This window comes from Peromyscus maniculatus, chromosome 5, assembly GCF_049852395.1.
Source record: "Peromyscus maniculatus bairdii isolate BWxNUB_F1_BW_parent chromosome 5, HU_Pman_BW_mat_3.1, whole genome shotgun sequence".
In the NCBI taxonomy this organism is placed as follows: Eukaryota; Metazoa; Chordata; class Mammalia; order Rodentia; family Cricetidae; genus Peromyscus; species Peromyscus maniculatus.
Window position 1 is genome coordinate 39,235,237 of NC_134856.1, and position 22,949 is coordinate 39,258,185.

Here is a 22,949-nt window from a genome sequence, read left to right on the forward strand (position 1 = left end):
TTTGCAAAGACAAATCTCATTTCAAAATAGAACCTTTACATGTATCAGGACATTTGCCCAGCATCTAACCAGGCTGCATGAATGTCTGACATGAGTACATCACCAGGAAAGTGAATATTAATTTGATAACCCCGTTTGATCTTTGACAACCCCATGTGCTATGTCATTATAAAGACTGGACACAAAGGAAAAGTGGTGTACTGGCTGACCCAGGTCATGCTGACAACCAGTTCCTGACTATGCCTAGAAGCTTCTACGGGTGTCCCTAGGGCAGCTTGAAGTTGATCCCTGCTTGGTCTAGTAGCTCACCCCTGCAACTTGGCTTCTATACAAGTAACTCATTGATGAAAGCTGCCAGTAGTAACTACTGAATATTTGAGAGAGACATGCTTTAAAAAGCTGTGAAACAATGAAAAGCTCGTAACAATTGATTTAAAATCAATATGGCGAGAGAAAGAACTGCTCAGAATAGAAACATCCCCAAGAGGCCAAGGGACACAGCTACTTTCCTCACTGCTGTTCCCATCAGTGTACTAAATTTCCGCCCTGACAATGTGCACTCATTTAAATGTTTCATATAGGCTCACTGTCAACCTCAGGCTGCTAGTGTTTATTAACAACAGAAACAACAATAATAACTATGTTTATAGGTTGCTTATCTCTGTCAAATACTTTAAGTGTTTTTAATATGTCCTCTCATCAATCCACATGTTGATACAATTACTCCCACTTTACAGGTGGGGAGGCTGAGGTATCCTGGGTTCACTCAGCAACCAAATTTCAAAACCAAGATTGGATGGGGAATTGAAAATGATTGGGGTGGGGGGTGTTGATGCACTGTGAGCAGTCACCTTCAAATGTGGGAGCTGAGACATTAAATCAGAGAAAGGAAAGAGAGAGGTGTGGGCAGGACAGAAGGGGGAAGAAGGGCTTAGAAAGTGGGGGCAGGTATAAGATGGGTTCACTTGAGGATCCCTGTGCTCCTGAGACTCAAGGCTCAGAAATACAATGGAAAGATAGGCCTTCAAAGAGGGGACACAAGGCCCCAGAGGGACTCACTTCCAGTCCTCCTGCCAGGTTCCCTGGGCTTCCTGTACTGGTGTCCACTTTCACCACATCCCATTTCCTTGTTTGGCTTGGTGCATCTGAGTAGCCTAAGTCTCATCCCAAGAGCAAGAAAATAAACATCACCGTGGAGACAAACTCACTAGACTCCACTTACATCAGCTAATGGCCCAAGATTTTCCAGCTTGAAGGCCCTTTTGCTTCTGTGAGCATTGCCCGGGAAGATTTGGCCATGGAAAAAAAGCATTAGGAGGCAGCAGGCAATAAACTGTGTCTGATCGGAAAGACTTGGACTAGTGCTTGATGGGTATGTTAGAAGCAACACTTCCAGTAGTAGAACAGCAATGCAGGCCACTTCAAGCAGCCACTGGCCCTCGGGTTTGCAAACTGAACACATTTCCCTCTCCCTTCCCTGAACATCTGCAGGGAGCAGGTGCAGTAACAGAAGGGGCTGGCTGGCTGGCTCCAGAAAGGACTTGTTGCTTGGACTTTCAAAGGGGAGCAGGGATTATCCTTTGTCCCCAGATGATCCTGAGTCTGAGCTTTAAAGGTCAGGAGGAAAACAGCAAACATGGTCACAGAGAGCAAAGGACTTTCCAGGAAGTCATGCTGGGAAGTGACATCTCAACCCCTGCTTTTTCTTGCCTGACTATGGGAGGAAAAGCAAGAGCTTGATTGTTTCTATAAAAGGCAAGCCTGAGGTCTCCATGTTGTAGAACCTTCCACCTGTGCCAGGGTCTGGACTAGGAGAGAGAGACAACCTGGACACAGATAACTATGCCACATAAGAGTCCAGAAAAGGCTACGGTCCGTCAGTTTCTAGAGTCTGAACACTACAGTAACATCAAAGGTTCCCAGCAGAGGGCAGAGGGTCCTTGTGGCTTCGTGGTGGAGTACTTACTTAGCATACAAGACCCTGGGTTCAATCTTTACCATTGGAAAAAAAATATATGAGTGGACAATGTTGAAATGGGCAAAGCAGGCCAGTCTGACTAGGTAGGGGGAGTCTCAGTGATATAACCCAACTTGGCAATCATGTGGGGATAATGATCTTATGGCTATGCTCTGTGTGTAAAAGGTAGGGTAGACTTGTGAGGGTTTAAATAACTGCAACTATGGATCTAGAGTTGGTTCTGGCCTACCAGATATGCAGAGGTGGATGTAGAAACCCTGGAGCTTGATTGCTGATGATTGGGCTCCAAGATATGAAAGCCAAAACCTGTCAGCTTTCTTGCTGGGCTCAGTGGGATCCAGTCCTATCGTGTTAGATACTTTGAAGCTCTGAATAATCAGTACTTCCCAACAAGTAACTAGACAGGCCTTCAGATCTGCTTAGCACTCTTTCCTTTAGCAATGTGCTGGGCTGCATTTCCAGAGAAGGTCTGGGGAGGCCCGAAGGCACTAGGCCTCAAGACTCCTGCACATCCAGGAACACAGTAGTTTCTGTTTCAGTAAGAGTTTGGGGATCAACAATTGGCACCATGGCCCTGTCATCTGGGCCTGGGGGAATAGCACGATCAGATGTAGCCTAGCTAGGAAGAAATGGTACAGGGTTGATGCTGGTCTGTCATAGTAATCCTTGCTAGCAATGAGTGTCTGTATAAGACCTCTGTTCTTTTCCAAGGGAGCAAATTGCTCTTGGAACCAACAAGTGGGTGTGTCTTAGGAGAGAGGAGTAAATTTAGATCTCTAGTGAGGAAAAGAACTTAACATGAAGCTGGAAATCTAGCAACAAGTGTAGAGGAGGCAACATACCCAAGGTCAGCTTTGATCTGACACAGCAGAAGCTGTCCCCTTTCCTACTCCCCACTACCAATATCTAGTCTCCCCTGTGGTCTGAACATTTCCACTAACACACATTTGAAATGTAGCCTCCATTGTGAAAGGTGGAAACTTGATTTAAATGAGATGGGCCTTTGGGAGGTAATTAAGATTAAATGAGGCCATAAGGGTGGGGCCCTAATCCAATGGGACTGTGGCTTTTATAAGAAGAGTAAGTGAGCCGGGCGGTGGTGGCGCACGCCTTTAATCCCAGCACTCGGGAGGCAGAGCCAGGCGGATCTCTGTGAGTTCGAGGCCAGCCTGGGCTACCAAGTGAGCTCCAGGAAAGGCGCAAAGCTACAAAGAGAAACCCTGTCTCGAAAAAAACAAAAAAAACAAAAAAAAAAAAACAAAAAAAAAAACAAAAAAAAAAAAAAAAAAGAAGAGTAAGTGATGGAAGCAGATGCAGAAATCCACAGCCAAGCTTTGGGCTGAGCTCCAGGAGTCCTGTTGAAAAGAGGGAGGAAGGATTGTAGGAGCCAGGGGGGTCGAGATCATGACAAAGAAACCCACAGAGACAGTTGACCTGAGCTCATGGGAGCTCATGGACTCTAAACCAGCAGCTAGGGAGCCTGCATTGGACTGACCCAGGCTCTCTGTATGTGGGTGACAGTTGTGTACCTTGGTCTCTGTGTGGAGCCCCTAGCAGTGGGACCAGATCTGTCCTGATGCATGAGCTGGCTTTTTGGAACCTATTCCCCATGGTGTGATACCTCGCTCAGTCTTGATGTAGGGAGGAGCTTAGTTCTGCCTCAACTTGATATGCCATGCATTGTTGACTCCCTTGGATGCCGGCTGAGGTGGGTTGAGGGGTGGAGTGTAGAAGGAATGTAGGAAAAGGGAACAGGTGGAGAGGAGGAAGGGGAAACTGTGGTTGGTATGTAAAACAATTTAAAAAATAATAATAATTTAAAAAAAAAAGAAGAGAAAAGGCCTAAACTAGAATTGTCTGTCTTGCCATGCTGCCTTATGCTGCCCCGGGACTCTTCAGAAAGTGCCTCCATCTCTGCACGTCCTCCCATCATGATCTCAATGTCCCTCGCCTGCAGTATCTCTCCTCTCTCTCATCAACTGGATTCCCGGAGCTCAGCCTGGTGCCTGGCCGTGGATCTCTGTATCTGCCTCCATCAGTCACTGGACAAAGGCTCTATGATGACAGCTAGGTTTATTTGCTAGGCTGGTCACCAGAGTAGACCGGTCCAGGCACCCTCTGGACCACTGCCAGCAGACCAAGGTGGGGTCAACTTTGTGGATTCCTGAGACCCTCCCCAGTACCCTGCCTCTTCCTATTCCCCCAATGTCCTCATCTATCATGGTATCTTCCTCCCTGCCCTCCCACTCTGTCCCTGCTCCATTTCCCTATGTTCTCATCCCCCACTCCTTGCCCTCTGCCACACCCCCACCCAGTCCACTCATGTAGATCTCATCCACTTCTCCTTCACAGGGTCATCCATGTGTCCCTCCTAGGGTCCTAGTGGAAGCCCATGAACTGTGGACTGGTGGCTATGGAGCCCCCATGGGACTGGACTAGGCCCTCTGGATATGGAAGATGGTTGTTTGGCTCAAACTGTTTGGTGGGGGGCACCCAGGCAGGGGGATCGGGATCTGTCCCTGTTGCATGGGCAGGTATCTGGAACCCGGTGCCTGTGGTGTGACACCTTGAACAGCCTTGGTGCAGTGGGAAGGGGCTTGGACCTGCCTAGGCTCAGTGTACTGGGCTCTGCTGACTCCCCATGGGAGACCTCGATTTGGGGGATGTGGGGATATGGGGTGGCTTGGGAAAGAGGGCTGGGGGGTGAGAGGAGGGAGGAGGGAGGAGGGGGATCTGTGGATAGTATGTGGAGTGAGTAGAAAATTTCTTAATAAAGAAAAATGAAAGAAAAAAAAGAAAAAGAAAAAGAAAGTGCCTCCAAACAAGGACCTCATCAGATGTGGCCAACTGATCCTGAACTTCCCAACCTTTAGCACCGTAAGCCAAATAAACCTTTATTCTTGATAAATTACTTGCTCTCTGGTATTCAGTGATAGCACCAGTGGAGGCATGAAGACATCCCCCCATCTCTTACCCCTTCCTGCCATGCTAATCGTAATTTCTTTTCATCTCTAGTAATGTATAGGAACACTTTTCGGAGATAAACCGTAAACAGAGAAAAGGCCACTGTGGTTCCCTTCGTACGTATTTGGTGCAGACGCTTTCCCCTGCCTCCCTAGTCATGCTTTTTATTGACTGGAATGCTGGGGCTACGAGTTGTGATTCTGCGGTGAGAATCAATTTCATAGGCATCAATAAACTAAGAGGAGGGTTAACTCAGACACCGAAACTGAGCGTGGCAGCTATTTTGGGTCAAGTCTACTTTTCATTCCTGAATGGACGGTGGCTCACCTATCCTTCCTCCGTCTGGCACCTCCGCCTTCATTCTGAGTTTTGTACATTGAATTTGGGCACATGCCTATGAGGAAGCCCTAGGCTAATGCTCATTTTTGCCCCCCAGCCCATTCTACTGTTACTGTAAAAACAATACAGAAGAGAATTTGGAAACATCTCATATAGAATCCTCATCCTTCTCACGGTGCATGCTCTGTTTGGCCTTCCCCTTCAATCTGGGTCCATGTGCGTAATGGCTATACCAGGACACTCTTTATGGTCTATTTACTCAATTAATGTTAGATGTGTCTCCATGTGGCCTTTGAGTCTTCGAGAGCATCATTTCCAGTGGCTGCAGAATGTCGTGTCGAGTGGATAGACATGCATTATTTAATCATTTGCCTTCTGTGCACATTATTGCTGGAAGCCAGGTCATCTGACCCGATTTGGCTCATAATGCACATTTGCCAGTCCCGGTACAGGGAGGGAGCATTTATTCATAAAACATTTACTAACTGTCAGCCAAAAGCAAAGCATTGTACCAGTGAGAAGATGGGTCTGAGGGAGTAAGTAAGAAAATGTGGTCTGTAGTACCCAGTTGCCTGAGAGTCTGACTGTAGGAAGGAGGCAGGCCCCCAGGTGTCACCTAGTGAGGGGGGCTGATAGGACTGCTGATCTAAGTTATCCAAGACCTATTTTAATGAAAATAGACTCTTGAGTAATTGGGACTTGTCTTTTAGACATTAGACATTTATTTGTTACTGATGATAAAGCAATAAAGTTTGGAAGTAATTTAATCAAAATGAATAAGCAGATTCTTGGGATTTTTCCTACAGTTACATCAATTATAGTCAAAATTAGTGCCTTTGGATGCTTCCTGAGAGTGGAAGGGACTTGGAGCTGTCCTGATGGGGAAAACCTGGGCTTTCCCTACATGAATTCTCAATTATCACATACAGAGGCTGCAGTGGGGAGACTGGAAACTACCGTTTGATGTAAGAATACCCACTGTTTACTGAGCTCCTGCAGCAAGACAGCCGCTGTAGCAGGGTCTTTACTGAGAAATATGACTTTTGTGTTGAGTCTTTTATGGTAGGTACTATTTTCTCCATGTTTAAGGAGGAGGCTGTGAATTAGAAAAGCCAAGCGACGTGCTAGAGGTTTCTTAGCAACATCTCTTTTCTGAAACCAGATAGCTGTATAGGATTTCATGAAACCATTTTCCCAAAGAGTGGTCTCATGAACATTGTGCCTTCCAAAATAAAATGCTTAACTGGATAACAATCCAGTCTAGGGAAGAGAAATTATATATAATAATTTTAGAAAGCTCTCAAAGTAATTTACATTTCAATGAGAGTGTTTACTTTGAGCTGAAATTGATAAGAATATATGTTTAGAATTAGTAAAGTTTATTTTTGCTCTTTCCAAAGAGACTGTACCTTGTAGTTATAAAAGCTTTTGAATTAACATGCCACATAATCCTCACTCATTTTATTGGTAGATTAAAAACCTTAGAGTATTTACTGACTTTGTGTCTGCCTTGAAAAGTCAGGAGGCCAGACCAGAAACCACTGATCAGTGAATCTCAACAGCGAGACACAGTCTGTCTTTTGAACTGGCAGCTGGATGTGTATGGTCGGCAGAAGGAAACTCAGAGTCTCTCCAGTACTGGGGCAGCTTTTAAAATCCAACCTTGCTGCTTTTCGTGGTTACTTCAATAACCTAGTTCATATAATCATGCAAGTTAAATAGAGCCATAGGTTTCATTTTGGGATGGCATAGAGTGGGCGATGATTTATTCTGATTCATTTGTGGGAACCTTCTTTTCCACCTGACTGGGAATGCCTAAATATTCTCATCGCCCACCCACGGGGCATCCCTGTCTCATGTTCAATCCCTTTTTCCACGATTAGTTTCTCAAAGAGACCTATCTGCAGGCATGTCCACCATCCCTGCCCAACTATGGGCGTTTCTAATCTACAGGCTAATGTATAATACACCCTTGAAGCTCTGTAATGAGTTTGGAGCTAGAGATGAATTCGGGAGTCCTTAGTATATAGAGAGGAGCTACATCCCTGTATATGAATGAGTGAGGTCATCTGGAGCACAGGCAGAGGGGTCAAGTGAGGGAACCTACATATGTCTTATCTCAGAAAAATCATGTGAGCTACTACTGTGCAGGATGCAGGGGTAGAAAACATACACTGAGGCATGAGGACAAAGTTGGGGGAATGAAGCATTTAGGGCAAAGCAAAGGGCATTCCAAACAGAGAGTGACCCGAGGGCCTGCCCAGAGGGTTAGGTATATTAGCCTGCCCAGACTTCTATCTAATGCCCTTGTTTGTTACATTTTTACCCAATCTTCCATGAATATATTTTCTCACATCTTGAAAATTATAACCTTGTGTTATGAGAGTAAGCCTCTTCTAATTTAAGGTCATAGATTATTATATGATCATTAAAGAACACTAGAAGAAAAAGTGGAAAGAAAAAAAAAGTATTTCAATTCTAATCTTCCAAACACACCAAATGTTAATTTTGGTATAGTTTCTTTCAGTGGCTCTTTGGTGGTTTAGGGTTTTTAAATGCAATTATAATTACACCGTATGTAAAATGTGCACTAAATTTAACATTCAGATCATAAGTATCAATTTATGGCAGTCTCCTGAAACATGGCAAACATCATTCCAACCACATCAGACTCAGTACCACCTTTTAATTCACTTTTAATTATACCACTCCTTTCTATTTTCATGTATGTTTTGGCCACTTGATGTTAGGCTCTCAGAGCAGTATGTAAATTTATACCCACAACTGTCATCTGGCCAGCTTCTTGTATTTCTTGTGACAGATTTTTGCCTCACGTATCTTGATGTTAAGGTACTGAGTGTACAAATGTTCAGAACAGCAATGCCTTCACAATTGCCTCCATGAATATGAAATTACCCTTTTATGTTGCTTGATGCTGCTTATTGCCTTAAATTGTGCTTTGTCTGATCCAGCCACTCACGCTTTTCTTTTGTTTGCATTTACCTGCTATGGCTGTGCCTACCCCGCAGCCCTTTTATTTCAGGTAAGCCTCTCGCATTCATTTAATCTAGGGACCTTTGTCTTCCACCAGGGGAGTGTTAAATGCTTATACTGATTGTTGTAACCATTCTGGGTGGCTTCCCGCCAGTGTGTTTTGTGATTCCTGCATTTGCTTTCTTCTGTGACTTTTGAGCCATAGCTGGTGATTTCTCTTTTCTTTGCTGCAGTGATGTGGAAGGGAGACATCTTGTCTCTCACCCCACTGATCTGCCTTCTGTCGCCGCCGCCAATGAGTGTTTTCATTTGTCTCTGTGTTCAGTTTCTAACTAGCTCAGCTTCTCTCAGCCTGCCCTTCTCATCCCGACAGAAAGGTTCTAAAGGTTTGATGTTGATTTTTGTTTGTGCCAAGACCAGGATGGGAGTCCTGTGTGTCTGGAGCAGGAGAGAACAGGCCACTTCCAGAAGGTGCCCTCATTGCTTCTTGAGAGATGAGGGACACCAAAGCCTCTCCAGAGGTTGTATGCATCTGGCAATGGTGGGCACTGGCAAGGCACAAAGTGTTCATTATCAGTTGTGTGTGAGAACCCCTCCTTCAGGCTATTCTGGCCCTGGAGTGAGAAAAGTAACCTGAGTAGATCTGATCTCAGCTGGCAAAGATGAGCTCTGTCAGGAAGAGGGTCTCAGGGCAGAGGAACAGAGGAAGGATATGTAGGGAACCTGATCTGGCTCTTGCCTAGATAGGTGGTGCAGGGCATATCAGTCTCAGGTGTGACATTTCCTGGGCACACAAATTAATTTAAAAGGTACATTAAATGACTTGTAAATGGGATTTCAGTGAGGGCTTTTCTGGTATCTCCATTTGTCTTTTGTCTTTGAAAGGTAGTACATGAAAACTCTCTATAGTGCATTAGCAGCCTTAAATGGTTTTTAAAATTTCAACACTAGAATTGTTTAATTTAGTCTAATAGTTGCTCTTCTGTATTCCCTATCACAGAGGTGCTGATTGTGGGGAGGCCACTGCTACACCCACATACAAGGAAAGGCAGGCAGGCTAGCTGAGTTGGAATAACCTGCTTCACACCCTAGAAGGTCTTTAGAGGAAGCACAAATGAGGCAGTCCTGTCTTCTAGGGACTCTGAGCAGCAGGTCTTGCGACTGACTTGCCATCACTGATCCTGTTTGACTGGGCCAAAGTTTTTCCAAGAATGTCCTCAGAGACAGGCAATATGCCAGAGATCTGCTGGTGAGAAGAGGGTGAAGATAGCATGTGAAGTGGTTAGTGCTGTGGTAGGCCAGTATAACTTTTGGATAAGGATGATGAAGGCAAGTAGCACCCCAGGAGGGCGGATGCACTTTCACTGGACTCCACAGGCTGGTGTCTCATACATACAGAATTTCTCTGGTACCAGGATTAAGAGGTAACATCACCAGAGTCTAGACAATCAGGAGACAAGGAAGCCTTGGGGCTGGGACAAGGCCAGGCTTGGTCCTGGGAGATAAAAATCACAACTCTAACCTTCATGATGCTCCAGCCTATATAGTTAGGATGACCATTGCCAGACCCTCAGAGCACCCAATTGGGAAATTGAGGTCCAGAGATGTAGGTGATATATCCAAAGTCACTCAACAAACTCACCCAAATGTCTGATCTCATCTTAGAGTATTTCAGTGTATTGGTCTTTCCTCCTACATGTGCTGGTGTGTATTCTCTAACTCAGGTTTTAACACCTAGACTCAACACATGAGTGTGTGTATATGTGTTTCCCCCAGCAGAATTAGCCACTCCTCTATGGCCTCTGGCCATCCCTCATCTTGCTACACTATAATTATCTGTCTCTGTATGTCTCTAAGAGCAGGACTGTTGGGCTATGTTCTATATACACAGTCAGCACACAGTGGATTTTATTTTATTTTTTAAATTGATGAATTTACAACCCTCCACTCATGCATAGATTACCAGGGCTTGGTCTTATTAAATATGTAGTCTCTTTACACTGGAAATGCTAATTGCTTTGATTTGATTGTTACAAATTACATGCATGTATCAAATTATCATACTGTACCTCATAAATATGTATAAACACTGTGTCAATTAAACTAAATGAATAAATAATAATACTTTAAAAATCAATTATTTTAAAATTATGTTCTTTTAAAAAAAGACTTACTTATTTTTATGTGTGTAGGTGTTTTGCCTACATGTTTGTCTGTGCATGCCTGGTGCCCATAGAGGCCAGATAAGGGCATTGGATGCTCTGGAACTAGAGCTATGGATGGCTTTGAGTCACTGGAAATTGAATCTGGGTCCTCTGGAAGTGAACTATCATGCAGGTTCTGAGAATCAACCTGGGTCCTCTGGAAGAGTAGCCAGGGCTCTCAACTGCTGAACCATCTTTCCAGCCACTAAAGTTATGTTCTTTGTAAGGTTAAGAACTATAAAGCTACAGCTGCTCAGATTCCATTGCTTTGTGCTGCCCCTTGTTGAGAATGCTTCTTCATAGCATATGTGCTTCTCCCAGAACTCAGAGGCAGAGGCAGGAGGACCTCTTTGAGTTCAATGCTGGTTTGTTCTGCATAGCAAGTTCTAGCCAGGGCTACACGGTGAGATCCATGTCTCAAAAAATAAAAAAGAATTGACTAACTCACTTAAGCCAGAGACTGTCTCATTTACTTCTATTTCTTCTATGTCTGGCATAGGGCTTACTACAAAATAGGAGCTAGGTATGTGAGAAAACTGCGAACACTTGCTGAGCATTTACTGTGTCTGTATGTTTTGAGGCTGATCATAGGAACCTCTAAGAATTGGCATATCAGAGCTGTTGTTTCGGAATGACAGGTAAAAAGGCTGCTACTGTTGCAGCCATGAGGTAACCATAAGCCCAACTTTCCAAGGCCCAGCCATTGCAAATGTCCATGCCTTTACTGTTCAGATCATTTCCCAATCTGATTTTCTTCATCAGAAGTCATCATTCAACCCTGTGGCATTCAACATATGTTAGTAGACATTGTTGCTGGAATTGATGCCCTGATAAGCCCATAACATTCTATTAGTAAAACATTTGTAAATGCTAGGGGGCCTATCAATGGACAACTTGGCAAAATCTTTGTGGCCTTGCCCACCCTGTATCTAGCCTTCCAGTACTGTAGAGGGTGTCTGGAAGCCTAGCACAACTTTTCAAAGAAAATACAGTGAGACACCATGATCTCTTTCATTGTCTATCATCTTGTACATCAAACTCCTCTTTTACTCATCAAAGAATTCTCTCATAGCTGTAAAAGCTACTCCCCCATTCCACCCCGTGTATTCTCCACAGAGCTGCAGGTGCCTCTTGGAAGAAGTGCCACATTTCTACCTTTTCCTTTCTTGCCTTTGTTTTCCGTTGTTATTAGCCGCGTAGCTATGGAGAGAAATCTGGTGCAGACTGTGACTGCAGCCATTTCTGATCTTTCTTCTACAGTGTAAAGAGGATAGGATTTGGTTTCTTTGCTGTCTAGAGAAAAATAAGCAGGATGAATTTAAGATGGCAAGTCCTGAAAAATCTCCTTTTGTGAAACAAACTCTCTGCATGGGAGGGGTTGCCAATGATGGGGGCTACATTCAGAAAGGGGTATGGGATTTTCAGTGACCTTGACTTAGATCCTCACAGCAACCTCTCTGGGAGGCAACCATTTGGAAGTGTCACTGGGGAATCATGAACCAAATGACAAAACTGCCTGTCTTCTAGAGCAGAGGGCAAAGGCCTTCGCCCAGGGCACAAACATTCTGCCTCCTCTGTCACAGAGAAGGCCTTTCCTTAGCTTTGGTTTGGGGTTGGGCTCCACAGCTGTTGGAGGCATCTGTGCTTTTTGGCAGCCTCTGCTGCCTGCCGCTTGCAGCAGACCACCTATCCTGCCTAGCACTTTTGTGAAGATCAAATGAGAGAAGCAGTAGTACAAGCGGGATGTGGTGGGATTCTGCCTGGAATCCTAACATTTGAAATGTGGGATGAAGAGTTCAAGGCCAGACTTGGTTATGTAAGGAGTCAGCTGAAGCTACATGAGACCCTATCTCAAAAGAAGAAAAAGGGGAGGAAAAAAAAAGGAAAGAAAGAAGCCATGTGAGTTCTTTGGAAACTGAAGAGCGCTAGTAGGCATGTTGGATGGTGGTTGCTATCTGCCTACACCTTCCACAAGTTCTGGCCTTGGATATGCTTGATTCATGCACTCAGTGCTGCCACAAAATGAGCACATCCAGTGGGATGCTCCAAGCTGGTGGTTTTGTATCTGATGTTCCTTTGCCTAGGAATGTGTTTGGTTCTTGTAGCTACTTTTCTTGTTACTTTGACAAAATACCCAACAAGAAAAAAGAAAGGAGTCTGCAAGATGCTTCAGTGGGTAGAATATTCTGACATTATAACTTCAGTTTCCAGGATCCACAAAGCAGAAGATCAACTCTCAAAAGTTGTCCTTGACTTTCATTTGCCAGCTACAGCACGGGCTACACACACACACACACACACACACACACACACACACAATTAATTTTAAATGTACTTAAAAGCATATTTTTGTATATTAGAACAACTAAGGAAGGGTAGGTATATTTTGGCTCACAGTTGGAAATATGGTCTATTATAGTAGGAAGCCATGACAGTAGGAGCTTGAGTAGTTGGTCACATTGTGTCTGTCCACAATTAAGAAGCAGAGAGAAATAATGCCTAGTGTTCAGCTCATTTCTCTTTTCTATTCAGTTCAGGACCCTAGCCCATGAAGGGTGCTACCTGTAGTCAAGAGGGGTCTTTCCCCTTCTTTTAAGCTAATCCAGTTAATCAGTCCCTCGAAGGTGTCCTAGGAGTTTCTAGTTTCTGTGAAGTTGACAGCCAATATTGTCCCTATCATCACAGTTCTTTAACATTTTATGCAAATGTTCCAAGCTTCTCAAACATCTACTTCCTATAGAAACTCCAGTCCAGTACACTGGAGCACATGGTTGGCATTCCCACCATTGTCCATTTGATCACAGCCTTTCTGCCCCCCACCTGCCCCCTGCTCCCTATTGCACTAATCCTTGATGACCAAACAGAAGACCTCTTTACAAACTAACCACGAAGCATCGCTCCCTCTCCAAACAGTTCTTGAGTTCCTGCTGATGTGTATTTAGAGAGGCCATGATCAGAATGATTACGAGCAGGCCCTGCAGCCTGATGGTCCGGGTGGGATCCTGGTTATACCTCTTACTGACTGCATGATCTTGAGTAAGTTACTTAAAGTCACTGAACATTGCTTCCCTGAGCTTAAAATACAGACATAATGCTGTCATTTACACATAATGGCCGAGCCACTGTAAGCATTTGATAAAGGAGGGATAGCATTATCCTAAAGCGTTTTTTTTGTTTTGTTTTGTTTTTTGTTGTTGTTGTTGTTGTTGTTTTTTGTATGCCATGGCAGCAAGAGAAACTTTGTTTTATTGTACTAGATGAGGAAAATGAGGCTCAGAAAGGTTAAAACTCAGGCTGGAGTGATAGCTTAGTTGGTAAAAATGCTTAGCTTGCAAGTCTGAGGACCTGAATTATATCCCCTTGGACCCAAATTTTAAAAGGTGGGCATGGGCTGGGGAGGCAGGGACAGGTGGATCTGTAAGACTCACAGGCCAGTCAGCCTAACCTACTAGGCAAGTACCAGACCAATGAGAGAAGCTATCTGAAAGACCAAGGTGGATAGCCTCTGAAGAAAAATAGCTAAGGTTGTCCTGTGACATCTACATACACACACACACACACACACACACACACACACACACACACAGAGTTAAAATACATTTGCATAAGGTCACATATTTGGTGGCAAAAATTAGATTCAAGATGAAGTCTCTTAGTGGAAACCACAGCTTTCTCACTGCTAGCCAACCTGCACTAGTGCAGCTTTGTGGGCACTTCCGTGTTTGTTCCTTAGTCTACTCTGTGTGGGCCCGTTTCCTTCCCACTGGGAAAAACATGCAGTTTAAGGCCTAGCTACCCCTCAAACTTAGCATCAGCACTTTGTTCTTGTAAGTCACGGTCTTCCAACAGAACCAGGGGATAGCTTGTCCCCAGGCTCTTCTACCTCAATCTACCAATCACAAATTGACCTATGAAATCGGACATTCATACACTTCCTATGAGACCAATCTGAATACTTTCTTCATAGTCCAATACTCTCTGTTAACATAATTCTTCACTGAGCTTCACATATATTCTTTCCTTTCCTCCCTCCCTTTCCCACCCCACCCCCTCTCTGATTTTTCTTTCTTTCTTTTTTAAGATAGTTCATACTGTAGCCTGGGCTGGTCTGGAACTCATAGCCGTACTCATGAATCAACTTCCAAAGTAGCCGGGTAGTGGTGGTGCACGCCTTTAATCCCAGCACTCGGGAGGCAGAGGCAGGCAGATCTCTGTGAGTTTGAGGCCATCCTGGTCTATAGTGTGAGTACCTGATATTTATTTATTTTTCTAATTTCCTCCTCAGCATAACCCGCAAGAAAGTTGCAACTACCTCCATTTTACAGAAGAGGAATTGGGACTCTTGCCAAGGCCAAGAGCATGGGAGAACAGCCTTGATCTTGAGTATGTTTGATTCCTGTCCAGGAATTCCGCCCCCCCCCCACCCAGCACAAAGATCTTATTCTCTTGAGGAACCCTAGTGACCAACCAAGAGACTTAGAGCTCTTAAGTCATCTGGTACAGGCTCCTCTAACCATCCTCTTCCTCAGCTCATTAACAGAAGATATGTGCACAGTGTGGTTAATTTGTTTATTTATTGTATGCTTATAGAAATGGCTCTAAATTTTTCCTCGGCATCATCAGCCACCAGAAAACAGGGGGCCAAATCCCAGCAACTCATGAGTTATACAGACGTTTTCAATCTTGTTTTAGCAACCAATAAACCTTTGATCTATCTGAAAACTGCCTGCTTGCTTTACTCCCGTTGTTCCTGGCCTTTAATATTCTATACGTCCGCATTATTAACAACAGTTAATATTCAGTAAATGTTAACTGTAGAGAAGTTACTGTTCTAAGTACTTTAACTCATAATCAAAGAGGCAGGCTGCTATTCCCTCATTTAATAAATGAGGATACAGAAGTTTAAGGGCACAAATCCTAAATGATAGAGCCAGGATTCAATCACAGGCCAAAGTTATAAAAACTACTTTGCTAAATATCCATTTATAAAGAAAATTTCCCCCAAAAGGGAGCATGATAGCATAGTGCTAATCCAGTACAAGTATAACACAGCTACAAATGTAAGCAATACATAATTATATTCATATGTACACATACATATATAGATAGATATAAATTTTTGCAGAGCTGGGGACTGAACCCAGCCTCAGCTATATGCTTCAACACTCACATATATTGTTACAATTTTTAAAAATTAGATTTACTTATTTTTAGTTTATGTGTATTAATGTTTTGTATGTGTACCACATGCATACCTGTTGGATCCCCTGAAACTGGGGTTACACATGGTCATTGAACCACCATGTATGTGAATCAAACTTGGGTCCTCTGCAAGAGCAACAAGTGCTCTTAACTGCTAAGCTGTCTCTCCAGCCCTGGCATAAATTTTCTAAATGTTACATTTGAAGAAATAAAAAGAAACTGAGTAGAATTGATTTTAATATTATCTTTTATTTAATTAAATATACCAAAAACATTATTTCTTTTTTGTTTTGTTTTGTTTTTTGAGACAGGGTTTCTCTGTGTAGCTTTGCACCTTTCCTGGAATTCACTCGGTAGCCCAGGCTGGTCTCAAACTCACAGAGATCCTCCTGGCTCTGTCTTCCCTTCCGAGTGCTGGTTTTAAAGGCGTGCACCACCACTGCCCGGCCCAAAACATTATTTCAACTCAGTCGCACTTCAAGTGTTTAGTAGCCAGCTAGTGACTACTACCATTGAATGACACAGGTAAGTGCCATGTGTTTTATCCTTGTTTTTTTCTATTTCAACTTTAAAATTGGGTTTTGGTTTAGAATTGGATCAACTAAAGCTATGCTGATGGAAATATGCCCTTTGGATAACTTGATAAACAGAGCAGCAGTTTAGGACTGTGGAAAGAACAAGCATTAGGTGTCATGAAATGTGTGTTTTAAGACCCATCTTTGCCACCAACCAGGGATGTGGTCAGAGAATCCTTCAAACTCCCTTAGCTTCTGTCTTCATGATAAAAAAAGACATGATAGTTTATGATACTTAAACTTATTTCCATCTTTAAAAACTCCTGCTATCGAAACACTCTTTTTGAGAGCTTCAGCACATCCACTCAATATTTCTTAATGTCAGGACTTGTGCCAAGCTGGAGGTTGAGTTCTATGAGCCCAGATATGTACCTGGTACATTGCAGGCAGTAGAACTATTTGTTAAATGATTATAAACCCAGTCTTCCTTTGAGGGAGCTTTGAGTTATTGCCAGAATAATTATAACAGTCTTAGGAATTAATTATATATTTTGTTTCCTTTCTTATATTGGATTTAAATCTTCATAGTATATGCTTTCTGGAGGAGATACCTGGGATTTGAAACTATTTCCTGATCCTATTAGCAAAGAGGGTGGTGCTCAGGCATAGTCATGGCTGTCTAGAGACCTCCACAAATGGTCTCTCATTACATGCTGTTCTGATGCTGCAGAGAGCTAAGACTCTAAATAAGACAACAATCAAATCTGTCCGTGGTCCTATGAATCAGAGCAGACACAGATGGGAAACCAGATCCTTGGCCTCCAAATGCCCTCAGGAACCACATCTCGTGTCAGAGCTCTGTAAAGCCCCAGCATGTAGAGAAAAGGAATCACTCAGCAATGGGATGGAAACCTAGCTTAATGAAAAGCATCTTATTAAGAGAATAGGCCTGCTATTTCTGAGTGATATGTAAACCAAAACCCAGGGAGAAGAGAAAAAGGACAAGTCTATTCCTCTTTCCCCATTTTAGACATCTAAGGCTATAGCTACCAAACAGAGAGTTCCTGGGCACAAGCCCCTATGTGTGTGGAAAGATGGGGACAGTTGAAACTGCTACCCTGGGAAAACCAGAACATGTGACATTGAGTTCAGCAAGCGCCAAGCTGCCCATCTCCAGGAGTCTTGAGCCACATCTGAAGGTAGAGCATTAGCTGTGATGGTGTGAGGGCAGGAACACGATGTTTCCCTAAGACTGGCTGAGGTCCACAACAATGAGAAGTTTTATTTAGGTGTTAAGAACTTTGATGTGAAAATCTGAGAATGGGAATAGATGAAAGGACTCTCCTAACAACATCCCTATTTTGTCAGCTCTGAATGCACTTGGTATTTGGAAAAAAAAAAAAAAAAAGCAGAGGCTTTTTTTTTTCTCCTTCCTTTCTTAAAAAAATCCACTTTATTGCTAACCAGGCTTAAATTCCTGTGAAAATTTTCCACTCTAGAAAGAAAACACTGTTATTACACTCTCTTCTTTGGTAACTAGGTCCAAGCAACAAACCTTAACAGAACGAGAATGACAGTATATTGCTGAACTTGAAGGACTCTGTGACTTGTGTTTGAGTTCTAGTTTGCCCCTAACTGCATTCCTCTAAAATTAGATATACCTTTACATAGGACAGTCCAATACTTCAATTTTTGCTTCAGCAGTAGAAAAAAGTATGTGGCAAGGGTGGATTCTGACTTTAATAGATCCGATGGAACCTAAACACTGCTCCCTCTGTGTGAACACTGGCACCCCTTTCCTCTGAAAGCTTTGTTTGTTCACCTTGAAAGTGGGAATAACACTACCTCACAGGACTGTCAGGATTAAAGGCATTCTTGCATGCAAACAGCCTGATTTAGAAAACGTTTCCTCTTATTATTAGATTGTAATTCTTTAAATAGGGATTGCCGATGGGCCTGTTCAAGACGATGCAGTGAAAACCTCTACATCTCTGTTTTCTTCCATTCTCTCCTGTGATTTAGGGGAAATCCTCACAGAAGCGGAGGCCCTGGGCTCTGTTCTATTCCCTACTCGTTGAAGGAGGCAGGCAGAGGCCCGTATTCCAGAACCTTGGATAGATCCACGCCTTCGCTCAGCCACTCCTCCACCAAGGAGCTGCTTCGGAGAAGGAGCTACAGCAACCTGGGAAAAATTTTCCAGCAAGGCTGCGTTAAGCAGGGGTACTCCCAATATGAATGCTGTCTCTTACATGCACACTCACTGTCATGCCTGCTCACAGTCTTCAACATGGCCAGCCTTCCTTCCTGGGTGTTTTTAAGGAGTCTCTTCTCAGAAAGCCTTAACTCCACCCCATAAGAATTTTCTAATTTAGAGTTCTTTTCTTTTTTTCCTAAGAGCTTCAAGGATTTTTTGAGCCCCCAAAGAACAAAAATACCATCCACATTTTCCTATATCTGCTGGTATTTAATTTGTTGGCTTCAGTACAAGGGTTAAACTTTTGTTTTGTTTTTTGGTTTTTTTGAGACAGGGTTTCTCTGTGTAGCCCTAGTTGTCCTGAAACTCAATACATAGACCAGGCTGGCCTTTAACTCAGAGATCCACCTGCCTCTGCCTCCCCAGTGCTGAGATTAAAGGCCTGTGTCGCCACTGCCCGGCTGGATTAAACATTCTCGACTAACCTCAAGTAAAAGCAACAATGCATGAGCATGAGGAAATGGTTTACAATACAAAGATTCAGGTATGAATGAAAAGGAACATAAAATAATTTTATCACTTGTGGGTAATGTTAAGCCCTTTTCTCTAATCAGGATAACCAGGTGGTTCAATTTATGAGGTGATTTAGCTTTTCACTCGCCAATGCAGAACACAACACACACTATATGCAGTCACCTTCTGAACAGGCAAGGAAGAAATTAAGTCCTATTTTTACTTTATGATACTGAGTCACGTAGTTCAATGCAAATCACATGGATGCCAAAGTAAGAACAATGCCAGGTATTTAAATGCCTTTCCTTTGAGGAGCTCCAACAATTTTGTGACAGTGTGAAATCCTTTCAGAGCAACTCCAGAAGAGACACATGTCACCAGGCAGGCATTTAGGTCTGAGTATGTCTCATCCATCTCCCCCACTCCAGTTCTTAGGAAAAACCAGTGCTCAAGGGCCTTTTGTATTTAGTAATAGCCTCCAGATGCCTGAAGTTTATAAGCCACAATGTCATTGAGGAAAATAAGGTTTGGTTTTGAAAACGTGTTACTGACTGCTTTAATAAGAAGAAAGAGAAAAAAGATTAAAACATGGGATATGAGAGGAAGGGAAGAGTAGAGAAAGATAGGAGAGAGACCAGAAAGGTGCCCAAACTTCCCTGATCTTGGTAACTGTTTTCTATTTCCCAGCTGTACAGAGACATAAAGGCCTTCAGACCCACTTGTCCGTGGGGCTGAAGACAGCAGCGGTTTTACTGCTTGGGGCCATTGGAAAGAACATAGACAAGAACAGCATCCTGGGGGAAGACGGTGCCTCAGTGGGAGGAGCTTACCTAATCGGTATCCTCACCACTATGAAACAAACAACCAAACCAAAACAAGAATATCTACTCCAAAGGTAAACAGGAAATTAGCACCAACAGAAAGGTGTGTGGTTTTACCTAATAATGCCCACACCAACTCTTAGCCTCTCTATACCACAGGGAGTAGTGGTTGTCAAATTGTGCCTTGGTTTGACTTCCTTCCAGCAGAGGTCACTGTGGATGCTGGCAGTGGATACTTAAAGGAAAAGGACCAGGTAGGCTTGGCTGGCTGGTGGCTCCACTGTCTGGTTCTTCCACAGTTCATAATATATCCCCTTAATTTATGTGAAGGAGATCATCTTGAAGCTACATAAAAACCTTTGGCATAAAAGTGATGGTGGAAGTGAAACTGGGGTCAGTTCCCAGGACTGATCCGTCCTGAGAGGGTGTGTAATTAGGAGTATTAAGACAGAGTCTTGTTTATATAGCCCGGGCTGACCCCTACCTCATGACAATCTTCCTGCCTCAGCCTTTGAGTATTGGGATTACAGGCATGTGGCTGTCATGCCTGGTTTGTACCTGGTATTTCTGAGACTTCATTTGTGATTACTAGTAATCCTAGCTCTATAATCCTTCCAGACTCTACTGATAGGCCTCCCACACTTTACTTGGCAGTCATGGTAGTGGTAGGGCAGATTCTGGTCATTAGGGTAGCCCACTACAGCATGATAAGGCGCTCCAGGGGATGAGGACTGATGATGAAGTCAGGCTCAGATTTGGGTTCCCAAAGGGATGAAGAGGTGGCCACATCCTTGTGAAGTTTCACTGACTGGAATGGATCCAGTCCTTTAGGCTAGACCCTAAGCAGTTTTAAGCTGCCTCCATCCTGAAAGCACACATTTGAACCTTGGGTCAGCAGTGTGGCTTGAGAGTTGAAAGGATGACTCTCTTGCTCCCTTCTACCTCCAAGCTTGGTTCCTCTTCTTTCTCCTTCTCTCCATCCCTCCCCCTGCCATATGTATAGGCTCACCACAGCACGGCACACACGTGAACACTGAAGCACGGACCGACACATTCACCCAGTCACACACATTTGCACTCACGCTCTGACCCACACTATTACCAATAAAAATACACCCAGCCACAGAACCAAATTTGACCTATTATAGCTAATAGGGCATGAGGTTGAGTGGGTCAAGTCAGCATGCCTCTTCAGACCTGGCTCATGCATGTCCCCTAAACCCCTACCCTTCCCGTAAGGTAGAGCCCCTGGTCATCCCAGTCCTCGTGGTCACAAGTCCTGGCTCTGGTATCCATCGCGCACACCGCATTCTTGGGGCAGGACCAACAGTGGGGTTCAGGAGTGGGCGGGGGAACTAGAGAAGAGTGCATGGTACAGGACCCAGCACAGCACAACCACCTCCTCCCTCGGGATTTTCCATCCCGGCTCGCGCGGGCCCGCGAGGAGCGAGCGCGCTTTGTCTCTCTCTCTCTCTGCTCCTGGCACGTTTCCGTGGAAGCTACCCGTGCCGCGCCCGAAGCCCCCCTTCCTCAGCCGCGCCCCTCGCACAGCCCAGCCATGCACGCCTGTCAGTGCCGCGATCGCCGCCGCTTTGTCCTCCGGCGAATGCCTGGGCAGAGCGCGAAAGCCGGGCACCTGAGAGCAGCCTCTGCACGCCTGGTACCAGATCCCCGCGGCCAGATCTGGGGCGCGCTCGGGATGCAGCGGAGCATCCCTCCAGGATCCGCGAACGCGGAGGGCATCGCCTGGAGCTGCAGGTTGCTGGAGAGGGAGACCACTGGGTCCTGCCCCTCAGGTGCCCATCTAGATCTGACTCCTTTCTTAGGTGCTAAGAGCTCTAATCCCCGGGGTGTGGCGGGGCAGGGAGGATGATCTCCACTCTGTACAGCCTGAGACCTGGATCTAGGTGGAGAGGGCCCGGGAGATAAGACCTAGGTAAGGGGGGACCCTTAGACTCTCACTTCCACCCACCTCCCACATCCAGTCTATTTAGACCTTAGGCGCGGCTCCATCACAGAGGACCGGAGCATCCATCAGTGCTTTCCTTTATGGGAGCTTGGAGCAGGATGGGGAGGGGTCCTCCAGCCCTTCACTTTCTCCATTCCTCAAAAGCAAATGCCCCACAAAGAACTGGGTGCAAAAGGTAAGGGGAAGAGTCCAGGTTTTGCCATTTCCTAGGATGCAAAGGAGGGCAAGGGGAAGGGTCTCCCTAACAACTCGGAACCTAGGAGTCTAAGAGGAGGGGAGGAGTCTCATCCATCACATTCCAATCCCCTTTTGCAACCTCAAGCCGCTGGGGTGTTATAGGGAAGGGTTCCCCTGTCTCCAAACCTCTCCTCCCAGAACACTCTCTCCATCCTCGATAACCCAAGAAGCTTCGACTTTAGGCACAGGGAAAGGGAGACTCGAGCCTTTTTCATGCTCTCCCAGGAGAGACGAGAGAGGGTCTTCCAGCCCTCATCCCCTTACATTCAAGAGACCCTTTCCCTACACGACAAAACCCAGCCTAGGCTGCTCCGACCTCAGGCACTGGGCCACGAAGAGGCCCGCAGTCAGTCCTCAAGCTCCACGGGCAGATGGTGTTGAGTGCGGCGAGGACACGTCCCGTCAACTCCCCAGACCCCCCTCTCCTCCATAAGACAAAAGCGAGTCCTGCAGCACCCACCTCAGACGGCGCTCGGGAGGGCGCTCAGCGCGGGGCAGGGCGCGCGCGACGCCTCCCAGCTCCTCGCGACCCGGGCTTCCCAGCGGCGGCTCTCGCGGCTGCAGCGGCCGCGGCTTTGGCATCCGGAGCCTCCCTCGGACTCAGCACCTGGAGCGGCGAACAGCTCCGCGCCTCATTCCGCTGACCCCGCCTCCCCCGCGCCGCCGTAGCCAATGGCGGTGCAGGCTCCGCCCAGGAGGCTGCCCATTGGGAGGTTCCGGCCCCTCCGTGGAGACCTTGTCCCTAGAGACCGCCCGAGTGTTTGCTTTGCCTACTGGAACGTGTAGTCTCTTCGGGCCTTGGAGTGGGCTCGTGCCGCGGGGCTGGTGAGCAAAGATGGACTGCATTTCCCAGAGTGCATTGAGAAGCCCTAGGCGCGGAGAAGGGTGGGAGGACTGTTTCCATAGCAAAGTCGGCCCCTTCGGGATGGATGGGGAAGTGGGGCAGGCCCCGGACCCTCGCAGGAGTACACGTGACCTGGGATAGCTTCTATGGGGGGTTCGGATCTCTTTTTCTCTCT

The 22,949-nt window shown here is 45.2% G+C and overlaps 1 protein-coding gene and 1 long non-coding RNA gene across 2 annotated transcripts in view; one reads left to right on the forward strand and one right to left on the reverse strand.

Annotated features, from left to right (window-relative positions):
* Positions 1-22,562, reverse strand: part of Smpd3 (sphingomyelin phosphodiesterase 3) — an 85,137-nt gene extending 62,575 nt beyond the window's left edge. The window contains exon 1 of the mRNA XM_076572091.1: positions 22,391-22,562. The gene's annotated coding sequence lies outside the window, so the exon portion shown is untranslated. The remainder of the gene's footprint in view (positions 1-22,390) is intronic.
* Positions 8,205-18,359, forward strand: LOC143273307 (uncharacterized). Its single transcript, XR_013051284.1, has 3 exons — positions 8,205-8,324; positions 14,765-14,862; positions 18,219-18,359. It is a non-coding gene; the product is annotated as an uncharacterized LOC143273307 (long non-coding RNA).
* Positions 22,563-22,949: the final 387 nt, after the last annotated feature.